Consider the following 26147-nt stretch of genomic DNA (forward strand, 5'->3'; position numbering starts at 1 on the left):
CTGGAGTGAAAGAGCCACGTTCAGATCACGACCTTTAAGCCTCAACTTTAGCACCACGGATAGCTTAGAGTCGCGGCATCTCTTCAGAAAGGTGAGAGACTCGATTAGTTGAGCCTTCTTATCCCGGAGTCTGTTGAATGATCTTAAGGATGTGTGGAATCCCTCCCCGTAGAGGCGGTTAAATTTCGATTTAAAGCTTTCGTGATGATCTGGTGATTACTGCCCACTCTAAGGAGGAGTTGGAGACACTCCATCTAAACATGGAACATGCTACTAAAATATGGGCAGTTACCATCAGCCCCACAAAAACAAATCACCTCCCTGGGTATTTTACATCATCAAAATGCTCCCCTCCCTCAATTCCCCATGTATTTTGGGGCAGTTGTGGAGAGAGTGGAGATATTTCCGTACTTGGGCAGTTTGCTGATGACCAACTCTGTTTTGGTAACCGAGGTCTCACTTCGAATCATTCGAGCGACATATTTTCATCAGCTGCGTAACATTGTATGGAAGCTACCTGATCTGTTACTCCATACAAACCTTCATGTCTTCTGGACCACAGTTATGCCTTCCCTTATTTCTCTCTATAGGATTATCTGCAATGGTTTGAAACATTTGGTCTAGCCTGCCTACGATCTATCCAGGGTTTAACCAGACTGGACTGTGTGAGGAGGCCAAAATTTCCTGAAATATCTGGACAAAGGCTCATCAGTGGGCTCTTCCGGCAAGTCAGGCTCCATTGGCTGGGTCATGAAGTCTATATGCACTGTCACCGCATCCCCAAGCAGCTTCAATTTGGGCGGATAGATCATGCTAAACAGGCGCGGCATGGGCTACAGAAGAGATGGACTGATGTGGTACAGAAGGATGTGGAGCTGATTGAACTTGCTGATGACTGGTAGCAGCAGTGTCGCGATAGGCCTATGTGGAGGAGGTTCATGAAAGACTCTACTGGGGAGGTGGAGGCAGTTGCCCTCCAGCAATAGCGTAGGGTAGCGGAGCGGCACTCATAACAATGAGCAGAGCGCTATACGACTGAAACACTGAAAGTTGGCAGTGGGGAGCACGGTTTTTGCATCTGCCCGTCATCACCTTAAGTCAACCCATGGTACCTGTGTCTATTCATGACTTCCTGCCAGCCAGCCTTTGACACTTCAAGTGACCTCAAAATGCACCAAGCACCGCACAAGCGCTGTGGTGATGTCACTGCCACTTAGGGGCAAATGGCGATTATTGTCTTGTTATTGTGCGTGTGTGCACGGACGCATATACCCCTGTGAGTGTGTATGTGGGGAGAAATAGTGCAATGGTGAACACTGTCTACCATCCCACCGATCCCAGTTCGATTCCCACTCACGACCAACACCTTTAACGATTATATTAATGGTTGCTGGGCTTTCTGTCGATCGACTCAGCCTCAAATAAGTGACTGGTGTGGTGTGTAAATATCACCACTGGGGAGACAAAGGCAGCCGGGCGTGGTGCTGTCCACTCACCCCCTCGTGCGACATTCCAGCCTTCATAGGCGCTGCTGGCTAACAGCACTTGCCCCAACATTCTGGCTAGGCTATTCGGGGGATGACTGTCGCTGTTGTGTGTGTGTGTGTGTGCTTGCGGGCGTTCACCCCCAACCCCACCGTGTGCAGTTATGGGGACTCATTATGCCCCCTCCCGACAAACGGGCCCACATCCAGACTCAAGGTAAGTGACAATAAAAACATATTTTTTTTCTATTTACGTAACTTTATTTTTTGTTTACCATACAGTATTTATTACAGTATTACTTGCAAATGTATAATATTCCGTGTTATTTATGACTTTAACAATGCTTCCAATTTTTGGTTAAACCGTAATACATTTTACAACACTTCCAGTATGTGAATTTAAATACAGTACACTATTTTATTCAGACTTATGAACTGTTCGACTTACTAACGATTCTCTGTAATGGAATCCAAAAGTTGTACTATTCATTAACAACACCTCCCATTGGTATGGTTGACTACATATGATGCAAAATAAGTTAAACATAGATAAATATATATTGTACAACACTTTCCCCAACAGTGTGTTGAGGCTACATGGGGGACCTTTGTGTTTGTGCTTGTGATTGTATTGTGGAGGCCTTCTTAGGTGCTGCTCCTTGCTAATAGCACTTGCCCCAATAGTCTCTTGATTCTATACGGGGAACGTTTGTCTTTGTGAATAATGTTTTAATTGGGGCGCTGTCATTTTCAAAATTGCCCCAATGTTTTTAAATGGTCGACTTGCGTTTCAGCCATTTTCGGACCCAATTAATACATCTCTTCATTTCTTGGGCTTGGTGGCGGTGGTGGCAGCTGTGGCAGCGGCGGTGGCAGTGGCGTTGGTGATGGCATCTTTGTAAATTTGAGAAATGGCGCATTTCAGCTCTTTCAGCTGTCTACTGAGATGCCGGCACTCTTTGCGCATCTTCTCTTCGCCGTGCCACTTTTCCTCGTGACGCCCAGCTTCCTGCGCAGCCTAAACTGCTCCTGCCCTCTCTGTGGATTCAGGAAGTTCAACTCCCTCAGGTGGATGCGCAGCGACCTACGGAGACCTTCCTTTTTACAGCGCAGCGACATTTGCCGCTGTGCTGCATTGCAGTCTCGGAGAAAATCCGCACGGAGAGACGCACGCTCGCAGTAAGGCACTCTCGTGGACTCCAGCTCCAACTGGCGCTCTTTAAGCTGTTGAACCAGGCCCCTGTTTTCTCTCTGGAGAGTCTCTCGGTTCTCCATCAACTCCTCCTGCTGCTGTAGCTTCAGATGGGGCGTCTTGTTCTTCTGACAGAGCTCCACATTCTGCTGGCCCATCCTGTCCGTTTGCAGCGTCGTGGTCTCGCGGTGAAAGTCTGAGATAGAAAGCGTAAAACGAAGATAAATGAAGATCCCCATCCCAAGCAGGGCCAAGAGCAGAACGCCAATGATCAGCAGCGCCATGCTCAGCTCGTGTTGACGGCACGCGGGACAGAAACAAGTGTGAGACACGTCACGAAGGTGCGTGTTATTTATACCAACGTCATTACCGGATGTGACGTACGCTTTGACGTAAGAGCCATCCCTGCCCACTTATTGTCAATCATTGCCAACCACGTGACTCCACGGCCCCGCCCCTAACCGTGCAGCTCCTCCCCCATACTCTTCTTCCGCCTTCCCCACGTGACGCGAAGCGAGCCAATCACGCGAGAGGCGGCGCGCGGTCGGCCCCGCGACCGCTTCCCGCCATTCTTGCAATGGGCGGCGGGGCCGTGCAGGGTGGGGGCGGAGGGGGGCCGGGGGGAGGGGCCAGGAGGGACGAGGGGGAGGGGCCAGGAGGGACGAGGGGGAGGGGCCAGGAGGGACGAGGGGGAGGGGCCAGGAGCGGGAAGGGGGGAGCCGTGGCGCCGCTCTTGGGCCGCGAGGCCTCCCCCTGGGCCCGCGGCGCCACGCGGAGACCGCGACAGCAGCAGCAGCAGGAGGTGGTGGTGGTGGTGTTTGTGGTTGTAGGCACGGGAGAGGTGGTGGTGGTGTTTGTGGTTGTAGGCACGGGAGAGGTGGTGGTGGTGTTTGTGGTTGTAGGCACGGGAGAGGTGGTGGTGGTGTTTGTGGTTGTAGGCACGGGAGAGGTGGTCACGGACAGGTGGTGAGTGCTGGGTGATGGAGGGGGGGGTGAGGGAGTGGATTGCAGGGTGAGTGAGTTAATGAGGAGAATTAATAGGTGAGGAGGGTGAGTGAGTTGAAGGGTGAGGTGAGTGAGTGGGTGAGTGGTGAGTTCACGACAGGGAGATTGGGGCTGAGTGAGTGAACGCAGCGCACGGTAAAGATCCCCTGAGAGCATTCGCAAGAGTTGGACATTGAGTGCCGCTGTCAGGGTCCACACGCAAATTACTCACTTGGCATGATATACAAATTAACCATTGTAAACGATAACTTTAAAACAAGTCCGCTATTTGTCAGAGCTAATGCGATGTGCGTTCAGCATATTTGTAGCACGTTATAACCAACGTCAACATCGTCATTTAGAGTAACCATTAGTCCATACGTGTCACTTGCTAATAGTCCCCGGGTCAATCACAACTTTGCCGTGCGTGCAGGCTTTGTCTCTGGCTGCTCGCTAGGGCTGCGATGCCTTTCCATGCCACAAGATGACGTTCATTGCTCCTTCCACACCGCGACAATATTTACTGCAGTGTTCTATAACGCGGTAGTTGCGTTGCTGAATAACACCGCGTTGTGTAAACTCCCTCGTTACAATGACTAATACAGGGTAAAGCACAGTCCGTGATAACGTGAGATGCGTGTGTCGGCTGAACAAAGACTGAGGCGCGTGGGGAGCATCAGGAAGCATCCAGCAGCATCCCAATGCCTCGTGTGACGCTGTGCCCAGGCAGCCGTACAACCGCACATTCCTACTCGCGCGACGTGGTTCTGTTGACTCAATCGCGTTATATCCACTTAGCATTCGCGTTATAAAACGTGTTCCCTAATACATCCATCGTGCCATATCCAAATGGCGTTATGAAAACACGCGTTGAGGCAGAACGAACTCTGTAAACTATTTTTATTTTACCAGGTGAGACCCACTGAGCTATGTGGCTGTTTTTCAGAAGCGACCTGTCCACAAATGATAGATCAGCTAAATGGCTAATCACGTTAGAAATGTGTAGCACCAGCCACAAATACTCTAGACATGGGATCCCCTTTGACAGGGTCAGTGTCTACTTAGATTCACTCACTCCGCCTATTGTCATGTGGCGTGTGCAGCTGCGTCGTGACACTTGGTAGAGTGCTGTCTTTGAGGCAGAGAACTTTAAAACCGTGTGCAGTGGTTAATTTGCTTAACAGCTTTACACAGAACCCCTTGCTTGTGGTAAAACATGTTTGCGACTTTGCTGATCGAGAACTATGCAGATTTAGATTCATAGTAACATGTACTTAGTGTGAGATGAGCTTCCAAACAATTTCCTTTGCTCAACATCTTGCAATTAACGTCTTTTTAAATGGTCAGCTTAAGTGATTCCGTGATGGTTATGTAACGTGACCATTAAGATAATCTATGGAGCACAATTATTTCAGTATTATTTGTCGTAAGTAAACTTTAAACTGAACCCATATGTGATATTATATTGCCTGATTATTTTAATTTTTAATGTAGTCTACATGCTCTTCTGGGGATATTACCCCACATTTACCATTCATTGATGTTCCCTTTGACATTGTAAATTGGCATTGTCACACCATAGTAATTCATGGGCAATTATGTAATTCTCTCTGTGTCTATCTTTCTCTGCATCTACCTGTGTGGGTGTCTCTCTCTGCCGGTGTGTTTTTCTCTATATGCGTCTCTCGTGTGTCTCTTTGTGTGTGCCTCTCTCTGTGTGTGGATGTCTCTCGGTGTCTGTCTCTCTTTTTTTTTCCACGATGTGGTGTTGTATTTACATGCAAATTCTACCTCTAGCCCCTTCCCACTTACCCTTGGGCTGAGCTTATCTCAAGCCAATATAACTTCGTGTTTCAGCAGCTTTCTCGCTATATTTTTTCGCCTGATGATGGTTGCTTGTGTTGCGATCGAAACGTCGTGATCTATTATTTTTTTCTACCTACGTGACTTTACCGAAAGAACCAAAGAGTATTGTGATTGTAATTTTGATTGTGATCGTTGTGGTGGAGGTGGTGATATTGATGGTGGTGTTAACGATAGCGGTGATTTTGGTGGTTGTAATGGTGGTATTGATGGTGGTAATGGTGGTTGACTATTACCCCTCTCGTGTCCTTACTTCCACCACCAAGTTCAGAATCTGCTGGTGTCTGTGCTGGAGGTGGACGTTTGGATATCTGTGCGGTCTGGAGCGGTGGACAATAGACTCCTGCAGCTCAACCAGGTGGACGCACTGGGCAGGGAGCAAGATGGTGGTGGCCTTAGAGACCCACTTACTCCCACAGAGAGCCATAGACTCACTCAGAGAGAGCACTCACACAGAGAGCCAAAGTCTCACTGACACAGAGCCATAGACTCACTCACATGGAGACACATATACTCACTCAAACAGAGAACCATTGATTAACCCACACAGAGAACCATAGAGTCACTCGCACAGACTCACACAGAGAGACATAGACTCATGTAGAGGACTATATGCAGTACATCCTCGTCTTTTATGTAATGTGTTTCGCTTAGCGCACACCACACCCACTATAACTCGAGTAGCACATGACGGACTGCTCTTATGAGTGGTGTGGGTGTTGGCAGCGTTGTTCTGTATTGCTGGGAGCTGATGCTGTACCGGTGCGCACTGTGTTACATGGCGTGTCATCCTCTTCCTCAGCCTTTGTTCCAGCATCTGTGTGTAGTGTCATCTCACTCACTCCCTTATAGTTTTCACTCATCATATCTCCCTTTCATGTCCTTTGTATGTATATTGATGAATGTAACACAATTTTTTATTATTATTTGGCTGCTATAAATTTCCACGTCATAAGCTACTTCATTCATCTATCATTTGTCGCCAATTCGCTTCTGAAATAGAAGCTAATAGCTTAGAGGGCTTTACTAGGTAAGATAAAAAATAGTTAATTTTTATTTTTTTGTGATTTGCTTACCTTTCCTATACTTTTCACTTCGATTGTGTTTTTGCATCGTTTGTTTTTGTAACTTTCTGTACCACCCCAACTGGAAATCTGTGAAAAAGGGCTTTTTAGATTCCTCCAGTATAAATAAAGATTATAAGATAGATCTTCTACATATACACAACACATTTAAAATAAACATAGAAAACAGTGTACTGTACTCTCAATTAAAAATAATAATGAAAGTTATATTGTGCTAAAACGGAGTCTCCCCCTTTACCGTTTTTCCTTGTAGAAACGTTTTCTGCTTGACGTAAAATAGCTTTAAGCAGCAATTTTCGACAACGCAACCCCCGTGTTAAGCAAGGATATGTTGTACTCACTTACACAGAGAGACATAGACTCAAACTTGATTTGGCACTTTCGTGACTGCAGGAATTACTCTTTGGTTATTTCGGTAAAGTCACGTAGACATAGACTCGCACAGAAAGCCATAAACTCACTCGAACAGAGAGACTTGGAGTCAATCACACAGAGCCATCGACTCATTCAAACACACATGATGATAACAGATACCCATGAACTCACATTGAGACCCATGGACTCACACAGAGACCAGTAAACTTACCAGACCCGTAGACTCACAGAGACGCATAGACTTACAGAGAGGTATAGACTTACACAGAGACCCATAGACCTACAGAGAGGTAAAGACTTACACAGAGACCCATAGACTGGCGAGCGAGATTTGAACTCGGATCACCAGATTTGTAGCACAGCACATTCGCCGATACACTACCGTTCACCTTACACACTCACACACGCATTCACATGCTCACTCATTCACGCAACCAGACGCTCACTTACACATTCAATCAATCACTCAATCACTCGCGTTTTATTGCATGTAGCAATATCTTCAGGAGTTAAATGTCAATTATTGAGGTCTGTTAAGATAAGCGAGTGTGTGGGTGTGTGGATGACATAGCAATAGTGGGTGAGTAGGTGAGTGAAGAGGTGAGCTAAGTAGCATGTTGCAGGTCTTCCCCAGGACAAGGCGGGTCATATTTAGGGTGTGTAACATGTTGATTGACTGGGTTGAGTGTTGTGTGTTTGTGAGCGAGTAGGTGAGCTCACTCGAATGTCGCAGGTCTCGCCCAGCGTTTTCCAATCAAAGATTAAACAGATGAATGAGTGGTGGGATTTTTGTTATTGTTTTCAGGTGAGCAGCACCACCTTAACACAAATATCTGTATTACACCTTCATCCATGTAATAGCTGTGTCCGTCTTACACCTCCATTTTCTTAGAAGCCTCTGGATTTGACATAGGGCATCATTTCTGTGTGTGTGTGTGTCTGTGTGACCCAGTCCTGGACCTTCCCTCGGTCGACTCACCCTCTAAAGAGTACCTGGTGCAGTGTCTATAATAAACATCAGCAATTGGGAGAGACAAAGGTGGCCGCGTGCATGGTGTTGGCCACATCACATCCCCACAGCGGATTTTGGTGAACCATCGAACAAAGACGGTCGCTGCATCGCGCTTTCAGAAGAGCTTCTGCGGCCGTCTCGAACGCTCTTCCTTCTGATATCAGGAAGCCACTGGAGCTGTGCACTTTTACATCTCGATTGAAAACTAATTTCTTTAGAACTACTTTTTGTGCTGAGTTTGATGTCCTTCCCCTGCACCTCCGATTAGCATGGTTGGCTACGTACCGTGCAAAAGAAGTTCAGCATACAAAATACATACCACCCCCTCGTGTGTTCCACAGCACAAGGATCCACAACTTGCCCTAACATGTCTATTGAGGCTACTTTGGTGACCTGTGTGGGTGCATAATTAATTCTCATTATTTAATGAAATGGCCTTCATCAACAAAGGACACGAGTCCATTGAGGGACGGGGACAGCGTGGGGCCCTTCGTGGAGCTGATTCTCACAATGGCGGAGGAAGAGTTACAGGGATGCAGCAGAGGAGGGGGTGGCACCACACGATGTTCATGCTGAGAGTGAACGTGGCACTAGGGGAGGCTCCGGAGTTGGGCCTCCTCAGGGCGACTAGCGATAGAGTGTAGAAGTCGAGGTGAGAGTGACTCGGGGAATGGGGGTGAGGTGAGTCGAGGGGTGACTCGAGGAGTGAGATTAGTGGAGGGGTGACTAGGGGAGTGGGCGTGCACCTGATTATGCACGAATGTGAGTGGACTACCCATGCATTCATCATCATTATCTGCATCATCACCAGTGGTAAATCCACCTTCTGCGGCCAGACCACCAAGATTATATGGCCTTCCAAATATACATAAAGAAGATACACCCTTCGTCCTATCGTCTCCCCTATCAACTCCCCCACCTACAAACTGGCTCGTTTTCTGTCTGATATCCTGCGACCTTTTACTGGAAAAACCACCTCTGCAGTACTAAACTCTACTCATCTGGTATCGACAATCAAGGGTATTTCCCTATCCCCAGACGACCTGCTTGCCAGTTTTGACGTGGTTTCCTTATTCACCAAAGTTCCTGTACTTGACACCATCACAATCATTGAAGACTTGGTTCATCAAGGACTTTATACTGATGTACCACCCCTGGTGAGACACTGCTTAACCAACACATACTTCACCTGGAATGGAGCTTTCTACAAACAAACTGAGGGCACCCCAATGGGCTCCCCCCTATCTCCGGTTGTAGCCAACGTGTTCATGGAAAAAATTGAAACTGACGTCATCCAGACTGCCACTCTACGCCCGACCTTATGGAAGAGGTACGTGGATGACACTTTTGTCATCTGCCCACATGGCCTGCCTGCTCTAGACCAATTCCTCGACCACATCAATTCCATACACCCTGCCATCAGATTTACCATGGAAGTCGAAAAAGATGGCAAGCTACCCTTTTTGGATGTCCTAATTAAAAGGAGACCTGATGGTTCAATGAGTCACTCTGTCTACAGAAAAGCTACCCATGCGGATGCTACCTTAAAACCGGATTCCCACCACCATCCATCCCAGAAGAACTCCCTCATCAAGACTCTATACCATAGAGCCCAATGCATTTCCGACCAGGAACACATTGCCAGTGAACTCAAGCACGTACACCAAGCTCTCAAGGCTAATGGTTTCTCCGACTACACAATCCGCAAAGTCATCACTCCAGTCATGAAGAAGGATCCGCTTGAGGAGCCATTCAAAACCATCACCTTACCTTACATTGCGGGGGTCACAAAAAAGATCTCCAAAACCCTGAATAAACACAAGATCCAGGTCCGATTCAACACAGTACATAAAATCCGTGATCTGGTTCCTTCTGTAAAAGATGTGATTCCAGACATACAGTACCCGGGTGTTTAAAAACTAAGTTGCCTCTCAGTTTAACACGTAGGCTTTCGCGACCAATATTATTCATAATAAAGGTTTTTGGGTTAGATCGTGTTATTTATAAATGTGTCGTAACCCTCCACGACCCGACATGACCAATCAGCAAAAAAGTGTCACGTTGACAAGAGACAAATAATTCACTACTTTAGCCCACCGGTGTGTTGAAGAGTGAATCCACAACATTTACAGTTTGGGTACGACGTTTCGCTGGTAATTATGGTTTTTTAAATTTTATTCAGTATCTCAGCGGAGACAAAAACAAAACAAAGCAAAAACCGAGGGGCCGCACCCTCGCTCGCGCCATAAAGGCCCCGCTCGGCCACCGACCCATCCTCTGGACCGGAGTCACCCCTGCCCTCCCCCACCCCCCCAACCGCCCTAGCCCACCCTGGGTAGCAGCCACTTCCATCGTTCCCTTGCGGCATCGCGCCCCATTTTCACCCGGTCCACCTCCACCACCCTTTCTAACAATCTCCTCGCAACATAACATGTCTCCAACGGGGACATCAGGGACCCCTCCAGCTCCTTTCGCGCTTTCCACAGCGCCTCCTTCGTCACTCCTATTACAGCCCACACCTGGTCCCTGTCCTCCCTCCCCACCCCCCGCAGCTCTCCCCACATGACGTCCCATGCCATCACCCTCGACAGCGCGAAACGGGCCAGCAACGGCTTACTCCTCCTCCAGACCTCGTGGGCAAAAGGGCACGTCACCATCACATGCGCTGCAGTTTTGTCCGCGTTGCAGCCCCTCAGGCACTTGGGGGTATGCGCCATTTGGCGGCTGTACAAGAAACCCCGCGTCTCCAACCTTTCCCAGACAGCCAGCCATGATAGGTCCCTCTGCTCCTTCGTGAGCGCTGCCGACAGCACATTCCTCCAAATCTTCCCGTGCATCTCCCTCCTCGCACCGGCCACCTCGTCACAGGCCTCCTCCTTCTCCGCCACAGTCCGCACCTCTCTGGGAGCCCACCGGCCCCCCCACCGGTTCAGGCTGTGCTGCCCGACGTAGCTCCCCACCACGTCGCTGACCCAGCGCCCCCGCCAGTCCAAAGGAGTGCTCCTTCCTATCCCAGTCATCCCGAGCCCCCACAACCCGCAATTCAGTCGATACCTCATATAACACGCTGACTTGCCCCGCGGCTCAGCAGAGAAGAACAGCCGCAGCGCATTGCAGACAAAAGTCGATTGCAGGGTATACCCCACATTTGGGGCACCCCTCCCCCCATTCCGGACCTGCAGACACACCACGGCCCTCCATCCCTCCCCCCCAGATAAACCTGAAAATCGCCGAGGTCAAGGCCTTAGCCTCCCTCCCACCTGGCGGGAAAACCTGCGCCAAGTAGTTTAGGGATGGTAATATTTCTGTATTTACCACCATAATCCTACCGGCCATCGTGAGCCGCCTCCCAGCCCAGTTACCGAGACAGCCCTTTGCCTTACTCACCCCCTTCTCCCAGCTATTTTCCCCCATCCTATCCCCACAGAAGAACACCCCCAGTATCTTTATCCCCTCTGTTTGTAGACTCAGTTCCGACGGCCAACCCTCGAAAAGCCTCGAGTCTCCAAACACCATCAGCTCACTTTTCCCCACACTAACCTTCAATCCGGAGGCCGCGCAGAACCTCCCCATCCCCTCCATTGCCCTCCATGCCGATGCTACGTCCCTGCATAGCATGGCCACATCGTCCATGTACAGGGTCACCTTTCCCTGCTCCTTGCTCCCCGGTATTACCACCCCCCTAATCCTCTGGTCATTCCTGATCATCTGCGCCAGAGGCTCCATGCACATGACAAATAGTACTGGGGACATCGGGCATCCCTGCCGCACCCCGGATCCCACTGGAATGATCCCGGAGCATTCCCCATTTATCAGGAGCCTGGCCCTGAGCCCCTCATAGAGTCGCTTCACCCACTCCACCAGGGGCCCACACACCCCCATCCTCTCCATCACCGCCAGCATGAATTCATGAGAGAGGCGGTCGAAGGCCTTGTCCAGGTCCAGACTTAGGATCCCCAACGGGCACCCCCTCTCTCTCTCGCCCTCAATCACCTCCCTCAAAACCACCAAAGTGTCTGCGATCCTCCTCCACGGGACCGCACACGTCTGGTCCGGCCCCACCACCTTCCCCAGTCGCCCCGCGACCACCCTTGCCACGATCTTGTAGTCCGCATTCAGGAGGGTTATTGGCCTCCAACTTCCCAGGTCCCTACGATCCCCCTTCCCTTTATAAATCAACGTGACCAGACCCTCCCGCAGGAGTTCCCAGAATTTTATGTAGAATTCCGCTGAGATCCCGTCTGGGCCTGGGGTCCTGTTCTTGTTCAGCCCCTTCACCGCCCCTTCCACTTCTTCCCATCGAATCCTCTCGACTAGCGCCTCCGGGTTCTCAACCCTCTTCCCCAATGCCCCCAGCAGCTCCTCCCTCCGTCTCCCATCTATCCCTTTCCTCTCATACAACTCCCCATAAAAGTCCTCTGCTACACTAATCATCCCTTCCGTTGTCACCTGTCTACCCCTAGTAGGACTAACCAGCTCCCTCATTTCATTGTCTCCCTCCCTACCCGCCTTAAAGAAAAATCTTGTACACTGCTCCCTATCCTCTTGCCCTGACCCTCGCCGTATACACTAATTGCCTAGTCCTCTTTTCCAGGACTGAGGGTACCCTCCCTTTCAACTCGTTTATCCTTTCTCCCACCGGGAACCCTAGCTCTAGCAGTCTATACAGCCTTTCTAACCTAGCGTTCCACTGTCTCAATTCCCTACCCACCCCCTTCCTTCTACTATAACGCTGAAAGAACGTTCTTATCCTACCCTTTATCTGCCCCCACCACTCCACCCTCGTGGGGAAGCACACCTGCAGCGTCCTCCAGCTGGTATATGCTCACGTGAAGTCCTCCGCCACCTCCTGATCCACCAGCAAGCCCACATTCATCTTCCACACACCCTTCCCCCTCTTCACCCCACCTGGGATCACAAGCCCCGCCACCACCATTCTGTGATCCGAGAGGGGAAAAGGTTCCACCCCCGCACTTCCCACATTCACCTTGTCGGAGACGAAAATAAAGTCGATACGTGACTATGTTCCCCCACTCTTATCCGCCCACGTGAACCCTGGCCGCGTGCCATGCACCCTCCTGAACGTATCCACCATCCCAAAGTCCTCCATCAACTCCCTCAGTTTCCTGGAAGAGGAATCCAACTTCCTCCTCCCCTTTAACGATGCCAGATCTGCCAGACATAACGGGCAGTTAAAATCGCCCCCCACAATGACCTGCCTCCTGGTGGCCAGTAGGCCCGCCAGGCTCTCCCACACCTCCGTCCTGTCCATACATTGTACCGGGGTATACACATTTATCAGCCGTAGCTCCACACCCTGGTAAGATGCATCTACACAGAGGAGCCGACCCGGTATTATTTCCTGGGTCCCTTCCACTCTCATTCCCCTTCTTCCTAGGAGGGTAACCACGCCTGTACATCTGTTCCCGTTGCTGCCGGACCAAATGTAGTGTCCCTTCCATTCGTCCAGCAGAGCCTCCGACCCTAGGGTATAGGGTAGGTGACATTCTTGGAGGAAAATTACGTCACGTCTGGTGATCTGCAGCCACTACATGATCGCCCCCCTCCTTCCCTTCCCCTTCATTCCTCTCACATTAACAGATGCTACAGATATGTCCATGCCGAGGCATGCATTATTCCGTGTCGGACTCCGGTGCGCGCTCCCCCCGTCTGCCTTTGTCTGCCTTCTCCTTCACCTTTTTTCTCCCCTTCAACCTCCGGGGCTTCACCCAGATTCCCCCGAATCCGGCGAGGATCCTGAGAGGCTCGGATCTTGCTGGGGACTAGCTTCTTCAGAACTCTGTCCAGTTTACTTTTTCTGCCCCCCGATTCCTCCCATTCGTCATCCGCTTCTTCCTCCACCCGCTGCCCCTCCTCGCCCTCCTCCTTGCCCATCACCTCTGCCCAGTCCCCCACTAGGGTTTCCGAGTCCTCTTCTCCATCTCCCCTCCCCTCCTCCCCCTCCAGTGGTGGTGGTGCTCCCTCCCCCACAGATCCCCCCCCCTCACCCTCCCCGGGGGGTCGTGGTTCCTCCACCTCCCCTTTCCCTTCCCCTCCGTGCTCGCGGCCCGCTTCCCATCCAGCCGCCTCCTCTGCCGCCTCCTCTACCTGTCCACTCCGATATGCCCGCACCCTGTTAGCTTAGGACTCTGGGCAGGTCCTATACAAATGCCTTCTGCTGCCGCACAGGTTGCAAAGGGCCGGCTCCCCGCACTGATCCACCGTGTGGTCCAGCGCCCTGCACCTGTAACAAATGCGTGCCACGCACGCTGCTGCCAGGTGCCCCCCTCCCCCACACCTCCTACACAGTTTGGGCTGTCCCGCATAGACAACGTAGCCCCTGTTCCCCCCAATGTTCAATGCGCTCGGGACGTGCCTCAGTGCCCCCCCCCCCCTCCGTCTTCAGACGCACCCTCCATTGTTTGGCCCCCATCCATATCCCCGCCGCATCCAGCACCTTCTTGCAACCTGACAGAACCACACAATGCTGCCTCAGCCACACCTCCACGTCCTGATCATACAACACTTCATTATAAAGGAACACGGTCACAACCTTTGTCTCCAGGTCCGACAGTAACCGCGTTCTCATGGACGTCAGCGGCTTCTCCCCTCCCTTCCCCTCGAAACGGGCAAGGAAATTTTGCAGCAGAATGTTGGTGTTGAAGCTCACATCAAACGCCCTCCCCCCCCGGCAGAGCAATCAAACAATAGAGGTCCTCCACCTCCACCCGCAGCATCCCAAGCACCACCGACCTCACGAAGGTCGTCCTGTCCAGGGTCACCCCCTCTTCCACATCTTCCTTGAATTCGACTCGCACGCAGTTGTGCCTCCTGGCCTGCATCAGGGTCAGGCCCGCCCCAGCTCTGCTGCGCCACCTCCCCGCTCCTCCGCCGGGCCTCCCCACACCCACCGGGCCAGCGCCCGCGGTCTTCTCCCTCGACTGCCCCTCCCTCGGCCCCTAGGCTGCAGGCGCCTCTCCTGCCCCTTCCTCCCCATTCTGGTCGGGGGCACTCCCACCCCATCCTCCCGGCACTCCCCCTCGTTCTCCTCCCCACTCCTCCCTCCCCGCACTCTCCAGCCCATCCACCCCCTCCACTCTCTTCCCTCGTTGCACCTCACCCAACATCACCCCTGCACCAGACGGGCCCGCGCCGCTCCTCCGGTCGCTCACAGCACCCCGGGCGCCTTCCTTGGTCCGCGACGTGCGCCGCGACTCCGTCTCCATCCCCGCCATCTCCACGTGCTCGCTGCAGCGGGGTCACTCCTCCCGCAGCGCCTGTGGCTCCCCCACCCTCCGGCAACAAGGCCACCCCAGACCACCCGGCCTGGGGCCCTCGCACACCCCGGGGTGGCTGGAGAACCCACGGGACACCGACGAGCGCCGCAGTAGTGCGTCAGGAAGAACAGGAACGCGTTTCGCTGGCAATTACTCCAGCAGCATCGGGCAATTCGACAGAATGGTAAAGCCCTCGCTTGCTCCCGGTCTTAAATAGAGCAGCAGGGTGACGTCATCATTTAACTCATTTCAGGTGCAGTGAATTGAGGTGGAGGGGGGGGGAGTATTGTAATTATGTAATCGATTAGTAATCAGTCAATGGTTATGATTAGTAATGAGTTGTAGATTAGTAATTAGTTGTAATGTGTGTCAGTGATTATATGCTATGTTAGTAATCCGATAATTAGTATGTTTCCCCTATAAGGAATTGTAATATGTATTGTTTAATAATACGCTTCCAGGCCGCACTAAGCCTGTAGCTGTCAGAGCGATTAAAGTTATTTTTATTACTCTCAATTTCAATGGATTCTCTAATTAGTCTTTGCCAATAATAATTAGTTTTACACAACACTTCAACGTTATCAAAATCAATTGAGTGTCCTTGTTGACAAGCATGTTCTGCCACTGCCGACAGTTGTGTTTGAGATAATTTAATATTTCTTTGATGTTCTTTTAGTCTTACCCTGATGTTACGTCCCGTCTGTCCAATATAGCATCTGCCACATAAACAATTTATCCGCTATACACCTTCTGTTGATAATTTAGGTAATGCGTCTTTAGTGCAAGATAATAGTTTTTGAATTTTGTGTACTGTACCAAATCTTACTGTAATGTTTTGCTTTTGCAAAACACGGGATAATTTGTCAGTTACTCCTGAGATATATGGAAATTTTATTGTTTTAACAATCTGATCGCTTTCAGCAGTATTGCTTTGCGATCGTGATTTGGCATTCAGTGCTCTGTCAATTTGAGCATTATTGTAGCCATTCTGTCGTAGTGTGTCTTTAACGTGTTTGATCTCTCTCACTAGACTTTCACCACCTGACACTGTTTTAGCCCGATGTATGAGCCTCTTGATAAGAGAGGATTGCTGAGCTGGATGATGATGCGAATCTGCATTCAGATAGGCATCAGTGTGCGTTTGCTTTCTGTAAACGCTGTGTGTTATTTTACCGTATAGGCCATGTCCAAGCAAAATATCTAGGAATGGGAGTGTGTTATTCACCTCCATTTCCATGGTGAACTGGATGGCCGGGTTTTTTGCATTGAGATGATTTAGAAAATCATTAAGTGAATCTTTACCATGTGGCCAGACAACCAAAGTGTCATCCACATATCTAAACCAAAAAGATGGTTTTAATGTGCTCGAGGCAAGTGCTCTTATTTCAAAGTTTTCCACGTACAAATTTGCTATAGCAGGGGATAAAGGAGAGTCCATCGCTGCTCCTTCCTTTTGTTTAAAGAAATCCCCTCTCCATAAGAAGTAAGTGTTATTTAAACAATGGTCAGCAAGTTTCGGAATATCTTTTGGTAAACCTGTATTCTTTACTAGTGTATCAAGTAATTTAAGCGATTCGTTCACTGGAATCTTATCGAATAGAGAAATCACGTCAAAACTTACCAAAATATCATTAGGATTAAGTTTAATATCTTTAATCACATTCACAAGATGTTCTGAATTTATTATGAATGAAGATGTCCTACCGATGTAGGGCTGTATTTGTTTAGTTATATATTTTGTTAATTGATATGTGGCAGAGCCAATTGTACTGACTATGGGTCGTAATGGGATGCCGATTTTATGAATCTTTGGTAGCCCATAGAGTCTAGGTGGTTTTGAGGCCCTTGGCTTAATTTGGTATTGCTCATGGATATCGTCAGGGGACAGTACAACGTCTTTGACCATAGAGACCAATTGGGCTGAGTTAAGTACTGCTGAGGCGGTCTGGCCAGTGAAAGGCAGCAAGGTATCTGACAGAAAATGGGCTAGTCTATAGGTAGAGGAGTTGATTGTGGATACGATGGGTCGTAGTGGGGTGCCTTCTTTATGAATCTTGGGAAGACCATAGAATCTAGGGATCTTGCAGCAGAAGGTTTTAGGGAGGGACGTTTAGTTGGGTCGATTAGGGAGGTCGAACTTGTGATGATCTTGTTGGTTTTTATCACTAGGCTATTGGTAGGGTCATTTTTAATTTTTGAGTAACTTCCATCGTTGAGCAGATTCTCGATTTTGTTGTTGTATGAATCTTTATCCATAATTACAGTAGCGTTGCCTTTATCGGCTGAGAGGATGACTATATCACTTCTGTTTTTTGAATTCGCGAGTTCAGAGCGTTCATTTTTGCTGATGTTACTAATGGGTTTCTTAGCATTCTTAAGAATAGTGGCTATTTCAGCTCTCGTAACGTCTGCTTGGATGTGTCCTACGCCTTTGAGGGCTACATCGACCTGAGAGATGGTATCATCTACTGGTATGTGTTTTGGGGTGACAGCAAAATTCAGTCCCCTAGCCAGTACTGTTTTCAGATTGTCCGAAATCGGGGTGCTACTCTGATTAATGACGATTTTGTCAACGTCTATTTTTGTTATATGTGGAACTGGGTTCTTCTTTGATAGGTGGTTTAATTTAGAAATCAGGTTAGCTTTACATTTGACTGACAGTGAATCAGCAGAAGAAGCAGTCATGTTGTCTACGTGATTCCAATCAGAGGATGACATTTTTTGTGTTAACATTAAATGAGCTTGTAGGAGAGTCCTGTCTAAAGTATCGAGTTCAAATCGGAGTAGCCTTATCCTCTCTGAGATTAAAGATAGGCTGGTCTTAAACAGAATCTGTTTAGAATTCGGAGAAGATACAGCAGCAGAAGTGAGTGTGAAAGCGATGGGTATTACCTTGTGATCGCGGCATCTTTTGAGGAAGGTCAGCGTCTCGATGAGCTGTGACTTCTTGTCCCGTTGTCTGTTAAAAGCTCTAACAGATAGGTGAAAGCCCTCACCGTAGAGGTGATCAATTCTAGATTTAAAGCTTTCGTGACTGCAAGGATCCATACTCTTTGGTTATATTCAGTAAAGTCACGTAGGTAAAAAATAAAACAACAAAAATTACGACGTTTCGGCCACAACAAAAGCGGCCTTCATCAGGTGAAGGGATCAGGCTGTCTCGAGGACAGCGCTGGGGTGAAACACAGCCACGCTCAGACCGCGACCTTTAAGCTGTGTGCGAGGAAACAAGGTGCCTTGACAAAGGAATTAGCATGAAAATTAGCATTTGATTGGCCGACTTAGCATAGAGGTGGTGTACGTGCGGGTGCACTTGCCGTTTGGCGCGGGGGGGGGGGGAGTTTACCTATTGATGGTGTGAAAAGGGAATTTTTAAGAGCTGCGAAAGTTTGGGGTACCTCTACTTGAAAAATATACTGTACCATTGAAAATTAGTTTAATGTTTGGTTCGATTTAGAACATCTTTCAAGGCACCTTGTTTCCTCGCACACAGCTTAAAGGTCGCGGTCTGAGCGTGGCTATGTTTCACTCCAGCGCTGTCCTCGAGACAGCCTGATCCCTTCACCTGATGAAGGCCGCTTGTGTTGTGGCTGAAACGTCGTTATTTTTGTTGTTTTATTTTTTACCTACGTGACTTTACTGAATAGAAACAAAGAGTATGGATCCTTGCAGTCACGAAAGCTTTAAATCTAGAATTGATCACCTCTACGGGAAGGGATTTCACCTATCTGTTATAGCTTTTAACTGACAACGGGACTAGAAGTCACAGCTCATCGAGACGCTGACCTTCCTCAAAAGATGCCGCGATCACAAGGTAATACCCATCGCTTTCACACTCACTTCTGCTGCTGTATCTTCTCCGAATTCTAAACAGATTCTGTTTAAGGCCAGCCTATCTTTAATCTCAGAGAGGAGAAGGCTACTCCGATTTGAACTCGATACTTTAGACAGGACTCTCCTACAAGCTCATTTTATGTTAACACAAAAAATGTCACCTTCTGATTGGAATCACGTAGACAAACATGACTGCTTCTTCTGCTGATTCACTGTCAGTCAAATGTAAAGCTAACCTGATTTCTAAATTCAACCACCTATCAAAGAAGAACCCAGTTCCACATATAACAAAACTATACGTTAACAAAATCGTCATTAATCAGAGTAGCACCCCGATTTCGGACAATCTGAAAGCAGTACTGGCTAGGGGACTGAATTTTGATGTCACCCCAAAACACATACCAGTATATGATATCATCTCTCAGGTCGATGTATCCCTCAAAGGCGTAGGACACATCCAAGCAGACGTTGCGAGAGCTGAAATAGCCACTATTCTTAGGAATGCTAAGAAACCCATTAGTAACATCAGCAAAAATGAACGCTCTGAACGCGCGAATTTAAAAAAACAAGTGATATAGTCATCCTCTCAGCCGATAAAGGCAACGCTACTGTATTTATGGATAAAGATTCATACAACAACAAAATCGAGATTCTGCTCAACGATGGAAGTTATTCAAAAATTAAAAATGACCCTACCAATAGCCTAGCGATAAAAACCAACAAGATCATCACAAGTTCGACCTCCCTAATCGACCCAACTAAACGTCCCTCCCTAAAACCTTCTACTGCAAGACCCCCTAGATTCTATGGTCTTCCCAAGATTAATAAAGAAGGCACCCCACTACGACCCATCGTATCCACGATCAACTCCCCTACCTATAGACTAGCCCGTTTTCTGTCAGATACCTTGCTGCCTTTCACTGGCAAGACCGCCTCAGCAGTACTTAACTCAGCCCAATTGGTGTCTATGGTCAAAGATGTTGTACTGTCCCCTGACGATATCCTTGTCAGCTTCGATGTGGTCTCTTTGTTCACCAAGGTCCCAGTACCTGATACCATTGAAATAATTGAAAATTTGGTCCAACATGGACTAGACCCCAATACACCTGCACTGGTTAGGCACTGCCGCAACAATACCTACTTTACGTGGAATGTCTCCTTCTACAAACAAAATGAGGATACCCCCATGGGATCCCCCTTGTCACCAGTGATAGCCAATATTTTCATGGAGAAATTTGAATCAGACGCCATCCAGACTTCCACCCTCAGACCTTCCCTGTGGAAGAGATATGTGGATGACACTTTCGTCATTTGGCCACGTGACCTCCCAGCTCTGAACCTTTTCCTACACCACATCAATTCCAGACATCCCGCCATGAAATTCACCATGGAAGTGGAGAAAGATGGCAAGCTACCATTCTTAGATGATCTGTTTGAGAGAAGACCTGATGGCTAATTGGGGCGTTCTGTCTACAGGAAACCCACCCACACAGATTCCTACTTGAAACCTGATTCCCACCACGACCCAACCCAAAATAATTCTCTCATCAAAACTTTATACCATAGGGCTCATTGCATTTCGGACCAACACCACCTGACCAGTGAATTAAAACATGTACACCTGGCCCTCAAAAGGAATGGATACTCTGACCGTACCAACCGCCAAGCTGTTTTTCCCTCCATACAGAAAATACCACTTGATACTCCGGTCAAAACCATCACACTACCATATATAGTAGGCGTTACTAAAAAGATTTCCAGAATTCTAAACAAACACAAGATCCAGGTCCGGTTCAATACAGTACACAAAATTTGTGATCTGATCCCATCCGTGAAAGATGTCATTCCTGACTTACAGTACTCCGGGGTTTACAAAATGAGTTGTACCTGCGGTGATTGCTATATCGGGGAGACAAAGCGACATGTCTCTGACCGAATTCGCGAGCACAAATCAGATTTGAAACACGGCAAAACGAATTATTCTGCCGTAGCTGATCACTGTTACAACGCTGTGGGTGATCACGATATAATTTTCTCCGAAACCAAGGTTCTTTGCAAACCCACGGGTTTTTATCAGAGATTTGTTCACGAGGCAATTCAGATCTACAAACACAGACACAATTTCAACCGAGAAGATGGTTTCAAATTAAGCAACCATTGGAAAGATGTTCTAAATCCAACCAAACATTAAACTAATTTTCAATGGTACAGTATATTTTTCAAGTAGTGGTACCCCAAACTTTCGAAGCTCTTAAAAATTCCCTTTACACACCATCAATAGGTAAACTCCCCCTCCCCCCTCGCCAAACGGCAAATGCACCCGCACGTACACCTCCTCTATGCTAAGTCGGCCAATTAAAAGCTAATTTTTTATGCTAATTCCTTTGTCAAGGCACCTTGTTTCCTCGCACACAGCTTAAAGGTCGCGGTCTGAGCGTGGCTGTGTTTCACTCCAGCGCTGTCCTCGAGACAGCCTGATCCCTTCACCTGATGAAGGCCGCTTGTGTTGTGGCCGAAACGTCGTGATTTTTGTTGTTTTATTTTTTACCTACGTAATACATCTGTAGAGTAGGAGTTAGTGACGTCATGTCACGCTTGCCCTCTGGTACAATGACGTCACGGATGGTGACGTCATGGACAGGGGGCAGGACAGTGACGTCATGTCCCCCTGGGGGATTTAAGCTGGAACCCGTCACGGGTTCAGGGTCGTTGCGGAAGACCAGGAATGGGTGAAGTTGGAAGTTGGGACCCAGGGTAGGGGGAAATTAGCACCAGGCTCCGGGGAGCCTGGGGTGAGCTAGGGACTTCCCCAGTACCCCTACCCTGGGGGAGCGATGGGACCCAGGTTGTGGGGAAATTGGCACCAGGCTAGGGTAGCCTGCGGGTGCTAGGGACTTCCCCAGTACCCTTACCCTGGGGTGTGGAGCGTAGGCAGTGAGGGGGCAGTACACGGAGTCGTGTCCGAAGACAAGTCTTTAATAAAACAGCTGGCGCAAGCCCCTACATGAAGATCTGCCTCCAAGTCGTCATTTACGCCTCAACAACTGGCGTCAGAAGTGGACTTTTTCAAGGCGATGCTCTTGAAAAGGCAGAACCCACCTGTTGCGTCTACCAATGACGCAGAGGCGGTGACCTGGGACCGGACGACCCCGGGCTCCGTCGCCCCGGTTATTGCGGCCACGGCTGGTGTGTCTACCGCACCAGTGGAGGACATCGGGCACGCTGGGGAGACGGCCTCCATTACAGGTCCTCCAGCGACCACGTGGCAGGCCGCCGCCATCTTGACCATCGCGGCGGAGCATTGGTCAGGAGCGGCCATTTTGGAAGTGCCACATGGTGCGCAGCCTGCTACTAAAGCAGCTGTGGCACGGGAAGGAGCCGCGAGGAGAGGATGCCATCGTCGCTGCAGGGGGCTGGCGGGGGAGGCCCGGAGGGCATGCGGGGGCCGCGGTGGGGCCGCCATTTCGGCGGCTGGCCGGGATGCTGTTCCCGCCAAAACGCCGTTCCCGCCATTTTGGCGGGGGCGCTGTTCCCGCCAAAATGCCGTTCCCGCCGACGTCAACACCTGTAGAGGCTGAGCTCCACACTTCAAGTGGCGCCCCGACTTCTGTTCGAGCGCGGGCGGCGGCTGCAGTCGCAAGAGGAGTCCGTGTTGGCATGCAAGATTCTTCGGGGCATCCCAGCGCTCCACCCTGCCGTCTTCCGCTCGTCACAGCTTGTCAGGCGAGGCGTGACGCGACACACACCGGCGTGCGCCGGGTTGTGAGTTAATGTTATTTTTTTATTGTTTTCCCCACCGGTATGCGGGGCGTCCAAATGATTTTGATAACTTGCGTCTGTCCGTGGCGTTCGTGCCGGGTGTCCGCGTGTACATTATTGGTTCATTACAGCGTCGGGGAGTTATCTTAAGATCCAGTGGATTGCCGAGTTAATGATTTGTTGACACTGTTGGTTGCCGTTGCGGAGTCGCGATTGTTTTAGGTATACAGTATGGAGCTTCGCTTGTGAGTTGTCACCGTGTGACTGTGGAAAACTGTTAATGTATAGCTGTGCTGTGTTTGTTAACAGAGTATGGACTGTATGGAGCATTGCTCGAGATGGTTGGCTTGTTCATCATTGTTAATGTGTAGCTGTGCTGTGTTTGTTAACAGTGTATGGACTGTATGGAGCATTGCTCGAGATGGTTGGCTCTATGCAGACTGCATGGACTGCATATACTGTATTACCCCATTCGACGATTATTGGGCGTTTTGTGTATTAATTTTTTTTTCTGCTCCTCAAATTGGAATGCCCGAGTCCCATGGTAAATGTTGAGGGGCATTTTGAAATGCAAATATCAATTTGTATGTGTTGTGAGGGTGTGAGATTGCAGTTGTGCGGGGGATGATTGCCTTGGTTGGTGGCTCTGCCGTCATTGGTACGGAGCATTTAAATCGAGATGGTGACATGCTGCCAGTGTTGGAATTGTGGTGCTGGCTGTCAAATTTCTTGGGGCGCAGATCCTGACCAGGATGGTCCAGGGGGTGTTGCGTGCCTGACATGTCAGTTGTGGTACCGTCATGGTATGGCTGACGGCTTGACCTGGCCGCCCGGAGATTGAAACACTCCGTGGTGTGGATAGCCTAGTAGGGGCTGTGCGCTCACATGGCTCGGAGAGTGTGGTCCCGTCGTGCTACGGCGGACGGCTTGACCTGGCGGCCCGGAGGTTCAGACCCTCCGTGGTGCATCTGGAGCTGTAGGCTCGCCCTGCCAGCCTGGAGATCGAGACACTCCGAGGCGCGTTGCAACAGGCTGGTGATTCGTGTTGTTCGGGCGTTGTCCGGTTGCATTGAGACTGTATCCTTCCGTTGTTAGGGTGCATGTTGTGCAGTAAGTGAGCGCTAGGCGGTTCTTCCGTCTTCGCTTCATCATCTTCTAGTGGATGGAATGGTGGCTGGGGGTCGGGGAACCCTGCCACCCGTGTTGTGTGGGTGAAGGTGATACAGGGGTACCCCGGAGATCAAACTTAATTCGTTCCAGACGGCTATTCCAACACCAATTGGTTCGGGTTCTGGTGCATTCCATCTCCGAAGTTCTACTGTATTTGGGTTTATCGCGGCGTTGGTTGTGCATCCAACGCGTCTGAATTTGTGGTTATTTTTTTTCTTCTCTCGCGCTGGCCGCAATCCCCTCATCTCCACTACTCAGGGGCCAGGTGTCTGTTGTGTCCGCCGAGCCGGGCCGCACGAGTTGTGATGGCGCGAGCGATGCCATGCCTTTGTGTGCGCCTGCAGATGCCCCGCCAGTAATTCCACCAGCGGCGCCTCACCTGGCGGATTGGCCGGCGGACTGGAAACATGCCAGCACACCGCCGATTCTGACGCCGACGCGGCACGGAAGAGCGGACCGGCGTCGCGCACACGCTCGCGGGGCGTGCGGATACGGTGACGGCCAGTGAGGCCGTTTCTTCATCCCCTACCTTCGTCGGACACGTTCCGGTGTCCGGTGTGGGGACCGTCTCCAAGTTGCCCTGTACTGTGCTGCCCTAGTGTTGGGTTATGTTCTAGCAGCCGGTCCTGTTCTCTTCACACACATGTCACTTACACTCTTTTGATGTAGTTGTCTTCACATTCGGATGTCCGGGCTTTGCGAAGTTTATGGTGATTGCTTTATGTTAATTCTATTTATTATTTGTGAGAATATGCTGCTACTTATAACAGAGCATTTAATTCATAATTTTTTCACGTTTTACCTGGAGGGGATTAGTTATCTATTTTCAATCAATAACAGAGATAACGGCACGAGAATGATGGACAAGGTGGTCTCTCGTCTAAATAGGAGTGGTCTAGGTTTAGTTCCCATTAAATATTTATTTGCAAACAGGTGAGAACGTCGTGATTTAATGTAGTTGTTTTAATTTTTAATTTATTTTCTTTTTTTACCTACGTGACTTTACAAAAAAAAACAAAGAGTATAACGGGGGATATTTGTCTGTGTCTGAGAGAGGTGTTGTGTGTGACAAGAGGGTGTGTGATTTAATATAGTTTAATTTTTTACCTACGTGACTTTACAGAAAAAAAACAGAGTCGGTGACGTATTTATACGTTAAAAACACTCCACATGTACCCTCACCGAGCGAATCTAAGTAATTAAAATACAACAGAAAAAACAGCACCATGCATTGCTATTCTATTTTGTACTCGCGAAAGTCTAATGTGTTGATGAAATCGCATTGGGGTCAAAAATAAACATTCTTGCATCAACACGCGTGTGAGTAACACAAATGATCCTCTACAACTGAAAAGAAAATCGCGTTGAGGAGAAGTGAGCACGGGAATATTTACGACAAGGCCTAAAGTTGCACATCGCATACGACTTGGGGGGTCGACAGCTGTAGGCACTGCCGCGCAGTTGACACCCACTGAGTTGTAAAGTCACGCGCGGTGGTTAAGGCCCCGTGACGTTTACCCGCGATGCTTCGCGCGCGCGTGTGTATGTGCGTGTAAACGCCTGTGTCTGTGCGTGTAAACGCGTGTGTGTGTGTATGTGTGCATGTGCGTGTAAACGCGCGTGTGTGTATGTGTGCGTGTAAACGCGTGTGTGTCTGTGCGTGTAAACGCGTGTGTGTCTGTGCGTGTAAACGCGTGTGTGTGTATGTGTGCATGTGCGTGTAAACGCGTGTGTACGTGCGTGTAAACGCTTATGTGTGTGTGTATGTGCGTGTAAACGCTTATGTGTGTGCATGTAAACGGTTATGTGTGTGTGTATGTGCGTGTAAACACTTATGTGTGTGTATGTGCGTGTAAACGTGTGTGTGCGTGTAAACGCGTGTGTGTGTATGTGCGTGTAAACGCGTGTGTGTATGTGTGCATGTGCGTGTAAACGCCTGTGTGTGTATGTGCGTGTAAACGCTTGTGTGTGTGTATGTGCGTGTAAACGCTTATGTGTGTGCATGTGCGTGTAAACGCGTGTGTATGTGCGTGTAAACGCGTGTGTGCATGTGCGTGTAAACGCTTGTGTGTGTGTATGTGCGTGTAAACGCTTATGTGTGTGCATGTGCGT

The 26147-nt window shown here is 49.3% G+C and overlaps 1 long non-coding RNA gene across 1 annotated transcript; it reads left to right on the forward strand.

The window, feature by feature from the left end:
• The first annotated feature begins 687 nt into the window (after window positions 1-687).
• LOC142907500 (uncharacterized) lies at window positions 688-25348 on the forward strand. Its single transcript, XR_012931053.1, has 2 exons — window positions 688-1701; window positions 24380-25348. It is a non-coding gene; the product is annotated as an uncharacterized LOC142907500 (long non-coding RNA).
• Window positions 25349-26147: the final 799 nt, after the last annotated feature.

Source organism: Petromyzon marinus, chromosome 79 (assembly GCF_048934315.1).
Source record: "Petromyzon marinus isolate PM22_M1 ecotype Great Lakes invasive population chromosome 79, UKy_Petmar_22M1.pri1.0, whole genome shotgun sequence".
Lineage (NCBI taxonomy): Eukaryota > Metazoa > Chordata > Hyperoartia > Petromyzontiformes > Petromyzontidae > Petromyzon > Petromyzon marinus.